Here is a 15,589-nt window from a genome sequence, read left to right on the forward strand (position 1 = left end):
TCTGCTTCTGTTTTCCAGTCCTTCGTGCATCTTTCTCTCTCTCTTACCTGTCCTCTTCCTTGTGTTTTTTCATTCTTATCCTCCGTTACTTCCCATCCTTTTTCCTTTCCTTTGTGTCTACTGTCCTCGCGGTTTAATGTTTAATGGTTGGAGGCGGACTGCGCCGCTCCTCTTTACCGTTATTTCATTGCCCAGGGTGCTAGTTGCAGCCTCCGAATTTCTTGCCTTGCACAAAACGTCCTTAACTACTCACAATAGTTTTATTTAACCTTGGCTTTTTCCTCTCATTGGCGCTCTCGGGAGGGGGTCCTTTGCCTTTCATATTAAGGCAGCAGAGTGGCTTCCACCCGGGGAGGTGTAAGTGACTTCAATGCAGCACTCCAACTAAATCAATGCCTAGTCTGGGATGCCAATGAATCCCTCTGACCTCACTGAGCCAAGAAGTAGGTTTGTTTTGCAAATTAAAAGATTTACTTGAAGAATTAAACAATATATATATATCACACTTTTATGAACAAAATAATATTTGAATAGCACACGTATGAATATGGACGGTAATCAACAATGGGTAATATTACAAAATTGACACTCTCTTTAATCACTTAGGAGTATGAATATGGAAGATAAGATACTGTAGCAGAGAATACTTATGTGATTCAAGGAAATGCAATAATGGGAAAGAATGCAACACAGAAATAGACTTGATATGTTTTCAATCAAATGATAATATGGTCACTTTTCCCATGTGACTACTCACTCCCCCCACTATGCAATATGAAGAGATGGGAAGGAGAGTACACAGGTTTCAAGAATACAATCAGTAATTCAGTTCAATTCCAGTTCAATTGCAATTCGTTTTCAGTTTGTTGGAAAGCTGAGGATCTTAGCTTTAAAATGACAGTTACATTTTGCTTCTAGGACGTGCGGTTCAAAAGTTACGGACATTTTCGTGAAGGTAGATTTTCAGAAATAAAGTCAAGATTTCAGAATGACAGATGGTGCTTTTACTGATTTGAAATCATAGGATGGACACAAAATTCTAAATGCAGTACTGGACAGGTTGAAATGGATGGCATAAGATGACTTTAAACTAAGAGATTGGTTCTGTACAGTTCTAGACTAGATACTCACTCCAAGTTTTGTAATGGAATGGAAATGGGCCTCGTCACTGATCTGGTCAGGTTTGGACTTCACTCGCCACCGGACAGTCTCAGGCACAGGTTCTGCTCACAGCACTGCCTCTGGTCGGGTCTGACGGTTCTGGATACAGCACTGCTCTCTCTGGATCTGGGTTCTAGCACAGGGTTCTTGGCTAGAATAGCAAAACAGCTCATTCAGGCTGTGGGATTTTGAGATGCCCCTTGGAAGGTTAGGGGTTAGAATCAGGTTGCAAAAGTTCTGAGGCCTGCTGAGAAGGATTCAGCTTGTGGATTAGGCCTCTCTTTCAGGTTCTAGAGCTTGGTTCTAGAGTATGGTCTCTGGATCTATCTGGAGTCTCTGTCTGGATATGATCTGCATCAGGAATCTTCCGGCACGGTGCTGCGCAGGAATCAGTTGAAGTGGAAAAATGAGTGTGTCCTTGCCTGTCCTAAGCAGTCTCTTTTTATGTGTTTTCAAAGTGGGTGGGAAGGCTGATTCTACATGCCCAACCCCTTAAGGATTTGATAGGTTAGAGGATTCCCTGTGACCTGACCGGAGAAAGGATTAGCGTGTCAGAATGAGTCAGAGTGATGCTGTGTTTTACAATCTAGTGAAGAAACTCCCCTTTGCTTTTACTTAGAAAATCAATTTTTCATAAAAAACATATTTCCCAGATACACAAGTTGTTGGGAATAACTATACACCTCACAGATGAATTAAGGCAGGTCTTTGTTCAAGCCCCGTGTTCCTACGAGCTTGGGTTCAGAAATGACGACTTCTTTCTGTTTTTGGTGAATTTCCCAATATTGGTTCTGTACCAAATTTTACACAGACATACACACCCTCTCTGAGCATATTACTGAAAGTTCTTATGTTTCTAGCATAAACACTGTATCTACAATATTAATAAATCCCAGAGTTTGGTCTCAGAACATCGTACGGCATCCAGCTTAGTCTTGAACCGTGAGTGAATTTGTCATTTTAAGAATCCCAAAGTTTCATATTTTTGTCAGCTTGGTGAAATTTGTTATAAGCAATTTTATAAAACATACATTTGCTCTCAATTGAATTCACATCTCAGTCTGGTCCGCCCCCCCCCCCCCAGAGCTGGGTGAGTCAGATGTCACATGGCCTGTCTCTCCCAGAGCAGTTGTTTGACCAGTTGAACCCAAATCAGCATATTCTATTCAGCTGAAAGAATCCATTGTCTTGTTTCCAGGCAGCAGAGCCCCAGTCCAGGGTGCCACTCCCCAGTTCCTTTTCACACCAACTTGTCAATCTCTTGGCTTGAGGCAGGGGATGTCTCCTTTGTCTAAGGATAAGGCGTGAAGAATTCCCAGGGACAGAAGGCCTCTTGAACTTTTAACTGCATCAAGTTACTTTCTGATCAGTTGTAACATACGTCTTTGTAAAATAAAAATACATTTATGAACTCACAATAAGCAACATATCTTTAAATCAAGTCTTTTTCAACAATGAAATCACTGTGTGGCACTCTATATGGCATTTTGATGTAATTCTCTTCTTTGCAATATTTAGCTTCTGCAACACAGCTCTCCTGTCAGAATTTTAAATCACCAGCACCTGTCGGAGGCGTGCAACGGTACTACACCCATTTTTGACAACTGCCTTTACATCAGTATCTTTTAAAGGGGATTTAGCTTGATAGCATATGATTCTTGCTGACATTGTACTGATGTGGATTCTTGCAGTAGAGTCATGTGGAACACCCAACAAGAAGGTTGAATCTTTTTGGTGATTTGTGAGCCATGAGTTTAGCACATTTTGACAATCAAGAAAATGAATTCCCAAACAGCTGTGGGTTGCTTTTGGCAATCAGTATTGCTTTTTCCAAGTGGTTTCAGGCTACTGTGTGGGTAGCCCAATGGTGGTTTTCGGCAGTGATCTCCTGTGCTCACTAATATAGGCAAAAGTGGATGGCAGCCTATCTTTCAGATTTTTACTGCATATTTTTGGCTGGTTTTGAGCGAGCAGCATGCTTTCCAGTGGCCATTCTGATGTTTATGCTGCCAGCAATGCCTAGTGATGTTGTAGGGCTCGGATGAGTGGGTTAATACATCCCACAGAGGCCATACCTCTTCGGAAAAAAAAGGGCAAAGGACCGTAAGAGGAAAAGGCATCTTCACTGTTCACCTTCAGAAGACACAGGTGAGGAGGAGGGCGAATTCTCTCTTAATGACGAACAAGAAGATATAGACAGATTTAACCATAGTCCTGACAGATTGCAATGCCAAAGAACTAACACAATGGCTATGTCAGTCTAGAAAAGTAGACACCCCTCGAACAGAAGGCAATGCATGATAATTGGTTGGCCGAAGACCAACCGCCTCTTTTAAAGTATAAAGAATATATGCCCATTACTTATTACGTAGCTATTAGTTTAACTAGAGTGCGGCCATTTTAAGGTAACCAGAATCGCCATTTTGTTTTCTCTATGTTTCTCTTTAACATCGCCACTTTTGCCTCATGTAAAACTGCTTTGCTGTAGATATTATTCCGCTTCAATGGTCCAAGGTTATTATAGACATGTTGAAACAATGTGCGAGGAGCCAGACAGTAAAGCCCGTTTTCCTCCTTCCCATATCCTTGGAAGCAGGGAGCAAGGCATTCTTATCAGTACAGTGAGTCCCCTTAAAAGAATAGCAATGCACAAAAATAATATTAAAGGGTTTGAATTATGTTCTTCTTTACGGCCCCCCTTCTGAGCACTGTGAGCCCCCGGAGAGCAAGCTGACCTCTAGAGCGTGAATCGAAACCAGGAGATAGTAAGGCCTGGAATGTGCCAGTCCCCCTACGTGCAGCTTGTCCATGAAAACAGAAGCGCTGCATCCTCACAAATAAAGAATAGTGTATGTAAATTCGAGATTGCAAACTGTTACTAAATATGGTGATCTAAAGTGTCATGTTCGTCACCATGGTGAATCATCGCATCCACTTCAAAGGGAATGAGTTAGGGGCGGCATTGAATGTGTCAAATGTGTCATTACTGTTTGTAAGATGCTCATTTTGTATATATGTAACTGATGTATGATTTTCGCTCTCTTGCATCCCCCGAGGTCTGTTAGACACACGTCGCGGCGCGTGGGACCATTTGGCCAACTGAGACTATTTGTTTTTGCAATAAACCCTAGATTTTGGAAATACCACCTCGTGTCTGGCGTATCAGTTCGTGTGTGGTGATTGTGCCTTGTTTCCACATCCGAGGGTCCCTCAGGGGCCCCTTCAGCTACTGCTGAACAGTTACAAGACTTGGTAAACGCAGTACAGGGTCTCACTCAGGAAGTACAAACTCTCAAAGCTGAAAACGTAACTCTCCGACAGATGATGATCAACAAGGAACCGAACTTCCCCCAACGTCCTTGGCTCCGGGCAAGTTCAATTGCGCACCCAGGAAATTCAAGGAATTCATAGATGCATGTATCGATCACTTTACCTTGCGGCCTAAAACCTATGCCTCTGATCAGGCCAATATAGGCTTCTTGGTCTCCAAATTTGACGGGGAACGCACTAGCTTGGGCTACCCCCTTGGTAACCGGTACCAGCCCCCTTTTGCAGGATTATGGGGCGTTTACTGCCCAATTTAAAGAAACCTTTGAGAGACAAGGGTCGGCTCAAGTAGCCAGTGAAGAACTTCTGGATATTCGTCAAGCCACTTTGGACCTGTCGTCCTGCATCTCACAGTTCAAGGGAGTGGCGGCAGAGACTGGTTGGCCCGAGACTGCACAATACACTATTATCAGACGTGGACTCAAAGAAGAACTGAAAGATGAGTTGGCCCGCTCTCCAAGACCCACCACATTTGCTGACCTGCTGTCTGCTGTACTCCAGATTGATTTCCGCCTTTCTGAGAGGCGTTCCGAACGAAGAAAGGGTCGGTCTCTGCCTTACCATGCAGATTCTCCTATTCAAATTCCCTCCTCAATACGATCACCAAGAGATGAACCTATGCAAATCGGGACCACTCAAGGACCTTTGACCCCCAGAAGAGCGCAAGAGACGCAAGGAGAACAACCTCTGCATGTATTGCAGATCAGATAAACATCTACTCAGGGATTGCCCTGAAGTCCCACCTCGGCGGTCAGGAAATGACCAACCTCGGAACTAACAGGTACGGTTTTCCGAGGCAGTCCTTCCAGTCCCTCTGCAACCATGTTGGTCTCTTCTTCTGTTTTGACTGATGACAATCGGTTGATGGTGGTCGCCATACAGTTGCTCATGGAACCCCATCCCATTGACGTCTTGGCCCTTATCGACTGTGGAGCAGCAGGGTGTTTTATGGACATTGTGTGGGCTAACAAGAACAGAATCGATCTTCTGGAAAAGGATGAAGACCAGAAGGTGGAGGGTGTTGACGGCAAACCCTTGAGCTCTGGACCCATAACCCACACCACCGCGGCGCTAACCATGACTGTGCTACAACATTCAGAAGTGATTCAGTTTGACCTAATCAGGGCAGCCCACTTTCCGGTCATCCTTGCAGTTTCATGGTTACGAAGACATAACCCCACGATAGACCGGACAAGAAACCAAATGGCCTTTACCTCAGACCATTGCCTCATGTCATGTTTTCAGGTTCCAACTATTCTACTGTAAAGGCTTTAACAGACTTCTCTGTACCTCAGAACGCCCTGGGGGTCCATAATATTCCGACCGATCTATGTGAATATAGAGAGGTGTTTCTGGACAAAGATCCACAGGACTTACTACCAAACCGGCCCGAGGATTGTGTGATAGACCTATGCCAGATGCTCTTGTTCCGTTCGGCCTAATGTTCTCACTCTCGTTAAAGGAGAAAAAAGTCCTAAGAAAATCCCTTGACTCTAATCTGCTCAATGGCCTGATACAACCGTCACGCTCACGCTCCAAAGAGGGACACCCAAGAGCTAAGGCCGTGAATCGACTATAGAGGACTGAACCGAGTAACCATCCGGGACAGGTATCCCATGCCCCTCATAAAGGATATCCTGGAGGCGGTACAAGGAGCCGTGGTGTTCTCTAAATTGGACTTGAGAAGAGCATATCACTTGCTACATGTCCGTGCAGGGGACAAATGGAAAACCGCATTCCGGACCCCGTATGGACACTTTGAATATCGGGTCATGCCATTCGGTCTGGTCAACGCTCCATCCATATTCCAAAGGTTCATGGACCGTCTATTTTCTGACCTCCTCTATCATTGTACCATTGTCTACCTCGATGACATACTGGTTTACTCCCCCTCTACAAACCCATCAACAACATCTCCATCAGGTTCTCCAACGCCTCAAGGACCACCACCTATTGCCTAATCCAGAGAAATGTGTGTTTCAAGCCGCTGTGGTTCCCTATTTGGGTTTCATCTTGTCCAAAACCGGTGTAGAAATGGACCCCCAGAAGGTCAATGCCATTCTGAAATGGCCCCCTCCTGCATCTGTGAAGGAAGTCCAAAGATTCCTAGGCCTAGCCAACTTCTATGGCAAATTTATCAATGAGTTCTCAGAGACTGTGCTACCCATGAGATCTTTGCTCAAGAAGACAACGGACTGCCTCCGAATTTCTCACCTTCCACAAGGCGCCGGACTCCTCTTCTTGGCTCTGACTGAGCTTTGGACACTGTGGTCTCCTGCTTCTTTTGTTTTTTGGAAGACTTACCACATTCATATTGAACCGGATTCCATAATTGAAGGATATCTTGGAGGAAGAGACGTCCTTAACTACTCACGAGAGTTTTTTTTAGCCTTGGCTTTTTCCTCTCATTGGCACTCTCGGGAGGGGGTCCTTTGCCTCCCTTACATATCAAGGCAGCAGAGTGGCTTCCACCCGGGCGAGGCCGTACCTCTTCCAAAAAAAGGGGCGAAAGGACCGTAATAAGAAAAGGCATCTTCCCTATTCATCTACACCCCTGCGCTAGCGCATCCCATCACGTGCTCCAAACAAAAGAGCAGTCGCATTAGCAAAAGGCATCTGAATGAGCGCATTTTTGATGTGCTCATTTAGATACCCTTTTTCTGCGCTTTGCTTATTAGCGCATACCAATGGGCATTTTTGAGCATTTAAAAACACATCCTGAATTCACAAACAGGGTGCACTTTCTAATGCACAGAAATGAGGGTCTTCCCCCTGCCTTTGTCAGAACAGGCTTTGGAATAGGCACAAATTATGACAGTGTCATTTCTGATCCTGTCATGATTTCTTTAAGTGTGAGGGCCTCTATATACCATTTACATGTCTCGGGTGGTAGTTTTGTCATGTCATTAGGGAATGTAATAGGGTGATGTTTATGAGTGTGTTGATGTAGAGTAAGAATATGCATTTAGTTCAAATACTTGTGTAAAAACTGTCAGTGTGATTGCTAGACATCCACATGTCCTCTCACTATTTTGACAGTAAATACTGAAAGATTTTTAACCTCTTAAATGAGGCAGGGATGTGCGTTGGCATTAATTATTGCCAGAACAACTCAGAGGACACTTGCATTCCATGTTCACTCCCTGGCCAGTGGTCTGATCAAGTGGCAATCAGTGTACAATCCTTCCTCAAACGTTTGGGCTGTATTACAGTACCGACTGGTCTAGCTCCACAATAGTTAGCGTTCGCATTCATGATTATGCTCGGTGCATCATCTGTACATGCAAGGAATGCACGTGTTTTCTGATCCTGTGCAGGTGTTCTATAGCTGCATAGGCATGAGAGACACACACTGGTGCAATCAATCCCATCATAATGAGTCATGCCTACCCTTGGCAGATGCAGGAACCACCTTGAGGACCTTACGTAGGGTAGGGCCTGTGACTGTTCGGATTATGATACCACCACTGATGCTAGGGATCGCCTGGAAGGAGCCTGTGCTAGAGAAATGCAAGGCTGACAGAACCTTGACTAGTGGTGGTATGGTATGGGGTTGTATTTTGGGTGTGGGAAGGGTCCCCTCCTACTTACTCACCGCTGCAGTATGGTATGGGCTGGGTGGTAATGCCTCTGGGTGAACTCTTCATCCACTATTTAAAATAAGATAATGTTTCTCGTACATATCATTTCCCTTCTCACCCTCATCAATTGGTGCAGCAACATGAGGCCTAAAGGACCTGCCATTTTGGGAATGTTTACCTGTCGCTCTGTGCTGAGCTTTTATACTGTGTTGTTAATTGTGATTGGGGTGCACCATGTGCACATTTTGAGAATTAGAATATTCTTGCAACGTTGCTCACTTTCTATGGCCACTCCCCCTTTGCATGCTTTCCAACCACTCTGAACACATTTTGCACTCCTTTCATAAAATGGTGCATCACTGAGATGCACACTTCTGTGAATGAAGCACATCTATTTCTGGCACATCCCAAATTTACACACTTTTTTATTTTCGAGATTCTAGCCCATTTTGAGCAAATATGGAGGCAACTGGCGCATTATCTCACATGTCCTTGAGCAAATCTTTGTGAAGTTCATTTGCTCCTCGACATCTCAAGGATGCTCCTGGCATATCCAGATTTGTCCATGTTTTAGGCTTTCTGAACTAGATTTAAGGAAGCGGAAGCAAATTTAAAATGCTCGCAAACAGCTATCTCCCCGTTTGCCTCTTTTGAGTCTCAGGCCCAAGGTGTGGGTGTGTGCATGTGCTATGACTATCCCTTTTATATTCTGGCCCGTTTATTTGAATAATGTGTCATTATAATTACCAATATGCTCAATTATTACAGGAGTTACAGTTTTATTACAACAAATTTTCTTTTCACTTGATCCGGCTGTTCTTCGGATTTAAAATGATGCATGCAACACAGAATATTTGTTGTTGTGGTTGCCACATTTCTCCTTAAAGCTTTTAAACTGCATCAATTTTTAACCAGCTATGCATGCTCTCTCCTTTGGACTGGAAGCTACATAAAAGCAACAGCCTTGATTGATTGTGCTTACTAGCATATTCATCTAGCTTTCAGTTGTACTTTCCAACCTGTCAAGCCTTAGCAGATCAAATGTCAAATCATGCTTCCCGCCCACTCCCTCAATCTGCTTAATAACCGTGCACTCCTTTACATCACTATTCATCATCTCGTATGAAGTAGCTCCAGAACATTGTCAATTGACTTTGTTTTGTGTGGCATCCCTTAAGAAATCTAAACATTCATTTTGTTTTCCCTTTAGAAAGCTTTCAATATATTCCCTGTTTGGTAAAGATCAGTAATGAAGCCTATGTTATAAATGGGACGATGATGGCGTGATTACCTCAGCAGTCATGGACAATTTAATTTGATAATTATTTCCAAATATTAATGCATCACTATTAATTAAACAATTGCCTTTCGGCTATATGTGGGATAGTATCAGTTAATTGCCCATGCTGTTGGTGGTGCTAAACTACGCCAACCCAAGACTCATCACGGAATCTGGAATGAGCTCAAGGACATCATTTTTACCTTATTGTTCCTCTGGTTGTGAGTACCAAGAACTCAGTGGAGGAGGAAGATTTTGGTGCTGGGGTTCTGGCGTGGATAGCTCCTGAAGGGGCACCAAGATTTCTGAAGCATGCATGGGTGAAGGATCCTACATTTTCATAGGTGAAGGATCCTACATTTTCCCTCAAATTAGTGCGAGCATCCTAGAAAAGTGAGGGACCCCCCCATACATTAAGTGAGTTCGGGGTTGGGGGTAGGGGTGGGGTAGGGGTTTCCCCCAGAGAATGATTTAAAAAGTATTGTGCTGCAATGATGCATTTTGCAGCACAATTTTGGAAAAAAGTATGTCAAATAGATACAATTTACAGTTGGTTCCCTAGGATAACACGTGAAAAAAATCAAGTAAATGCCATGTCACCAACAGCGCACCCCATAGGAGCTCTTTATACCATTTTCATAAGGCTGCAGCTGCAACCTACCTATGCCAGTAATGGTCAGTGTAAACTACATGCATGGAGCACTACAGCCTTCATGCATGTTGTAGCAGCAGCTTCATGCATGTGATTTAAAGTGACCATTACTGGCCTTAATAGGAAAGCTTTCTGTTGTGCATTGTATGTATGAGTAGTGACTAGCACACAGGAGAATATTTGTTACTTCTCTTTAGATCGTTTTGAATTGAAGTCAGAATATAGCTTGACACATTTCTGTAATTTGTTATTCAGAACGAGTTGACCATTATACAGCATTGATTAGGCTGTCAGACTTTATTTCAAGCAGAAATATTGTGATTGCATATGTGGCAACCCCCTGGTAGTTATTCTAAACTACAGTTCCCATCAGGGTACCGAGTACTTCATCCCGTCGGTAGCGCGCGCCGGCGCATTTGTGCTGGTCTGTGCTGGTCCGTGTTGGACGCGGCAGGACGAGCACGAACTGACGTGCCTTTCACCACTACTGGACACAGGAAAATATAAGTAAGTCTTTCAGTGGCAGGATATCTACATTCATCATGGGAATACACCCAGTCTTTCATCTACTTTTAGCAGCCTGCATAGATATTGTTAATAGGTACCTCTATCTAAAACTACTGACATAGAATCTAATCCCCCAGTGACATAGAATCTAATCCCCCAGAGGAAAGCAGTAGCATGCAGGCATAATTAAATACTCCAGACCAAACCTTATTAATATCAGACATTGGCCTGGAACCCATTTTGGCTGGCTCCTCTATTAGTTGACCCTCGGACAGTAAAATCTACTCCCCAGCCACCAGCAAAATGGCAAACAACAAAACATGAAAAAATGCTGCTACATATGACCAATCCCTGCACAACCATGGCAAAGACAGTCATGGTAGCTCAAGAACACTAAAAATGAAATCAAAGAGCTTGTGGATAAATATTCTAAGAATAATTTGCTGGTGAGCAAACAAATCCGAATGTCCCGTCGGAACACACTACACACTGTGCCTGTACAAACACGCTATTGAAGTCAGGGGATACATTGAGGACAACAATATCGATGTATTATGCCTAACTGAAACATGGTTGAATGATGCTAGTGGCCCCAAAATAGATCTGGCGATCCACAAAAATATAACTTTTACCATAAGAACTGGGAAAATGGCAAGAGAGGTTGGGTAGCTATTATCGCCAGAAACACCATACACTTCTTTGAATTCCCCTGCAGTTGCGGGGGGGGGAAACTATCCATTTCATACTCACCCCAACAACAATAGTTGTATCAATATCATACTGGTTTACCGTCCCCGAGGGGATACACCCGATTTAATGAGGATCTTACACATCTTTTAGCCGCACTTAACAGATCTAACTGTTCAACTATACTATTGGGGGACCGGAATACATGGCGTAACAACCCAACAGACAAAGAAGTGATATTATTGGAACAGAACCTCAAGACCATAAACGGCTCAGTACATAATAGCTACCTGACACACATCAGGGGCCACATCCTGCATTGGGTGGCATCCAGGAACATCAAAATTGAGGGTAAAGAAACTAAACTAATAAACTGCAGAAAGTGTTCAGTAGGACATCAGATGACCTTAAAAATGACCTTGATGCGTTTTTGACCTCCACTACAAATTTAGCCGTAGATGTCCTAGTTGACTCATAAATCCTACCTCATAGGAACATAAGATCATGCAGCCTCGATGAAATTAAAAACAGTAAGAGATAGCATTAACCACAGGATGTGGTTCGCCCCACACTAGAATCTATGAAGATAAAAAGGAGGCAGGCTCAGCGTACATGGACTGAATAAAAAAAAAAAATGCCACTTTGAAGACCATAGAAAAAGTTTGATAATAGTTGCAGCTAAAAAATACGTTTTCAATACCCAAATGAAGACGGCAGAGAATTGCATGAAGGAGCTCTTCGAGGTATTTTAACATCTAAAAAGAAGATTGCACAAGAGTTCAACAGGCATTACCTGAAAAGATCAGATCAGCATATGATGAAATTGCAAAATATCCTAGTCCTAATACACAATTACAGCAGATGGGCACTAAGAATAATAACACTCGACTAAAGTGTTAATTTAAACAAGTTTCCATAATGGAAGTAACCAAAGTAGTAGAAAATATGCACCCTACCACTTGCATTGGTGATACTATTCCTCGAAACATATCAGAGACAACTCGAAGACCTTTGCCCCTTTCCTCATGTGTTTTGTTAACTCCACGTTTGAACACTATACTATACCAGACACCATCAAAGAGGTGGGATGAACCCCCGTCTTCAAAAACCCAACTCAAACCATAGAGATTCCACAAATTTAAGACCCATCACTAATGCCCCATTTCTATTGGAAATTATAGACAAAATGGCCACCATTCAACTCCAAGAATTTCTAGAATGCAATTTAATCAATCACTGAAGGCAATCTTGCTTCAGGCCGAATCACAGCACAGAAACTGCCTTACTAGATTTCCAATCATAAATGCTTAACTTTGTGGATAAAAGCAGAAATGACTTACTAATATTATAGACCTGTCCTCTGCCTTTTACCTTGTCCTACAAACTCTAACCACCACAGGTTGTTGCTCTGAGAATGCAGTAAGATGGAATCGATCTTTACCCTCGGGCTGCCGGCGCTATAGAAGCAGACACATACATACATACATACATACATACATACATACATACATACATACATACATACTAAAGAATAGGATATCCCGGGTGCAATGGGCTAATGTAATATCTGACCCCGAGGAAATCACCTGTGGAGTCCCAAAGGGGGCATGCCTACCTCTAGCTCTATTTAATATTTACAGCAAACCTCTCTGTGATATGCTCACATGTATGGACGTACAATTCACAAACTACGTGGACAACACCCAGCTACTAATGAAACTGAGTGGTGACTATACCAAAGACCTCAACACCCTTACACTCATTTCCGAATCCATTGGTCGCTGAATGTCGTCCAACTGAATGTGTCTGAATGGATCAAAAACTGAGCTTCTGAACTTTGGATCCTCACAGGCAAGATCTAAACTTGACCCAAGATACTCACACTCTAACATAGATAGCAATAGGGTAGCAGTATCTGAAAAGGTGAAAACAGTGGACATGTACTTTGAAGAATCTTTGAGTACAGAGCTCCATTCTGAAAACACAGCGAGAAGCTTGCAGTTTCACCAAAGACTGCTGAGACAAATTAACGCTTTGTCTCTAGGAAAAATTGCAAAACATTAGTGAGGGCAATAATCATACTTAGAATTGATTATTGCAATGTATTTCTGTGCGGAACTAGCAAAGGCAGCATTAAAAAACTCCAAGTTCTACAAAACAAAACTGTGAGTATTGTCAAAAACGTCCCCAGGGGAGAGCATGTGTCTAATCACAGGAAGGGTCTCCACTGGCTTCCTGTAGTTGCCAGAGTTCAATTCAAAACAAACACACTGATACATAAGTGCCTTTATGGTACATCCCCCTCCTATTTGAAACGATGCCTGGTGCAATTTGAACCCAAAAGAGCCTTACGCTCCAGTAATACTGTCCGCCTTGTGTGCCCATGTATTAAATGGGCGGGAGCGGGGACTGTTCCTTCTCTGCTCGAGCAGCACTTACATGGAACTCACTCTCTTTGGATATGTGGCAGGAAAAAATTCTCTCCACTTTTAAGAGACGATTGAAGACTCACTTGTTCATGTGATCTCTGAGCCCTCTGATTGCCTGATCCCTTTTGTCTTGTCTCCTTAATGTTGTCTTCTGTATATGTGCGCACTGATGCCTGCGGGCTTTCGCCAAAATATATATAAATACAGAAATAAATCAGTCTATGTCAGTAATGGTCACTTTAGATCACATGCATGAGGATGCTGACACACAACCTATCAATGGCAGCAGTCACTGCATGGGATTTACAGTTGACATCCATAAAAAATGTATGGTTGGTCACTGTAACTCCCTTGCAGAGATGCCTAAAAGGACATGCACACACAAATGCCATGTCACACACTGATACTAACATAAGCATGCATACAGAAATACACGCACAGCTACTCACCCAAATAGTCCTACACAAACACACAATGCATTACATTCAAACTACATACATTCAAACATACACATACATACATGCATTCAAATGCATATATACATTTCAAAATACATACATTCTTACATACATTTCAAATAAATGAATATATTAATTTCAAATACATTCACTTACCTTAGGTCTTCTGGCTGGGCCAGGGGCATGACAAGGCAGCAGCGTGCTGGACAAATTTAGAAACGCCCTGGAAAGACTTGAATCCCCGGGGCGTGTCACGAAGCCAAAACAGCAACGTGATTGGCTTTGCAACCCTGTGAGTGGGGTGATGTGCTGCATAGTATGGTGCGCCACTCACGGGTTTATTTAATATCGGCACTTGCTGGCGCTCACTAGCCGGCCAGTGCTGATTTTTTTTTTTTTAAACCTAAGCATGGTGCGCCATCCTGTGTGGCACAGCGAACCACTAACAGGGTGTTTTATTTTTATCTGTGAGAGCACCAGCCCTGCGGGAGGATGGGGGCGGGGTGCACCATGCACCATGGAGGGGTTGTTGCCCCCCGCCCCCTGGCTCCTCCATTGCCACTACTACATCATGGCATTGAACTTCTCTAACCGCGTTATAGTTGCAAATATTTGTAAGAAGGGTATCTCTGTTTCCTGACGTTGTTAATTACTATCATGTCCTTCTTCCTCGTCCCTGTCCTGAAACACACAAAGGACCTCTGCCTTCCTTTAGCAATTCTACACAGCTATTTTTTTACCATTGAGGAATAAACCAGACACCGTTCCCCATTATTCTCCTATTTTGTATCTGTCCTTCCTCCTAGACAGTAGGTCTGTGGTAATGCTGCTGGTCTCATGTTAACTTATGACATGATGAAGACTGTGTCCATACTGCGAGCCAAGACGGGAGGTGAAGTGATCTCCCATGTTTCTGCCGGGAAGCATCCATGATTGCGGTCAGGTGTAAGGCGACAATGGTGAGTATGACAGTGCACCATAGGATTGAGCTGGGTCTGGCAGGAGGGCATTCTAGAGGTGCCAAGCGGACACCTATAGCGGTCTGTGTGGAAGGAGGGCTGATGTCCCACAACTTGAGGATCCTGGGAGGCTAGGGAGACAGCAGCTGGCTCAGCCTGCAATCAAGAAAGAAAGTGATAAGAGCAAATTAAAAGCGCACACTTGCACATCCTAGTTGGAGGATCTGCGGATGCGTGATAATGTATAAATTTAAAAGGGGGGCACTGTCTCCATTCCAGGAAAACCTTGCAGCATGTTCATTCCAGGTGAAAGGGAAAAAGGTTTTTTGTGCACTGCCACAGGATGGGGAAACATAAGGGCAAGAGAAATCTCCATGAGATGGAGTACTCTTCTGATTCTAGTAACTCCTCTCCCACTTGACAATCAGACAAGGAAGATGACAACCAGATAAGAAGATTAAGGATCACCTCAGACAGACATTAAGGGAACAGAAGGAGGCCAAAAGAAAGTGCCAGGAAGGAATGATAAGAGCCAGCCTTCTTTCCCAT

Source organism: Ambystoma mexicanum, chromosome 5q (genome assembly GCF_040938575.1).
Source record: "Ambystoma mexicanum isolate Mex_15411 chromosome 5q, UKY_AmexF1_1, whole genome shotgun sequence".
Classification (NCBI taxonomy): Eukaryota; Metazoa; Chordata; class Amphibia; order Caudata; family Ambystomatidae; genus Ambystoma; species Ambystoma mexicanum.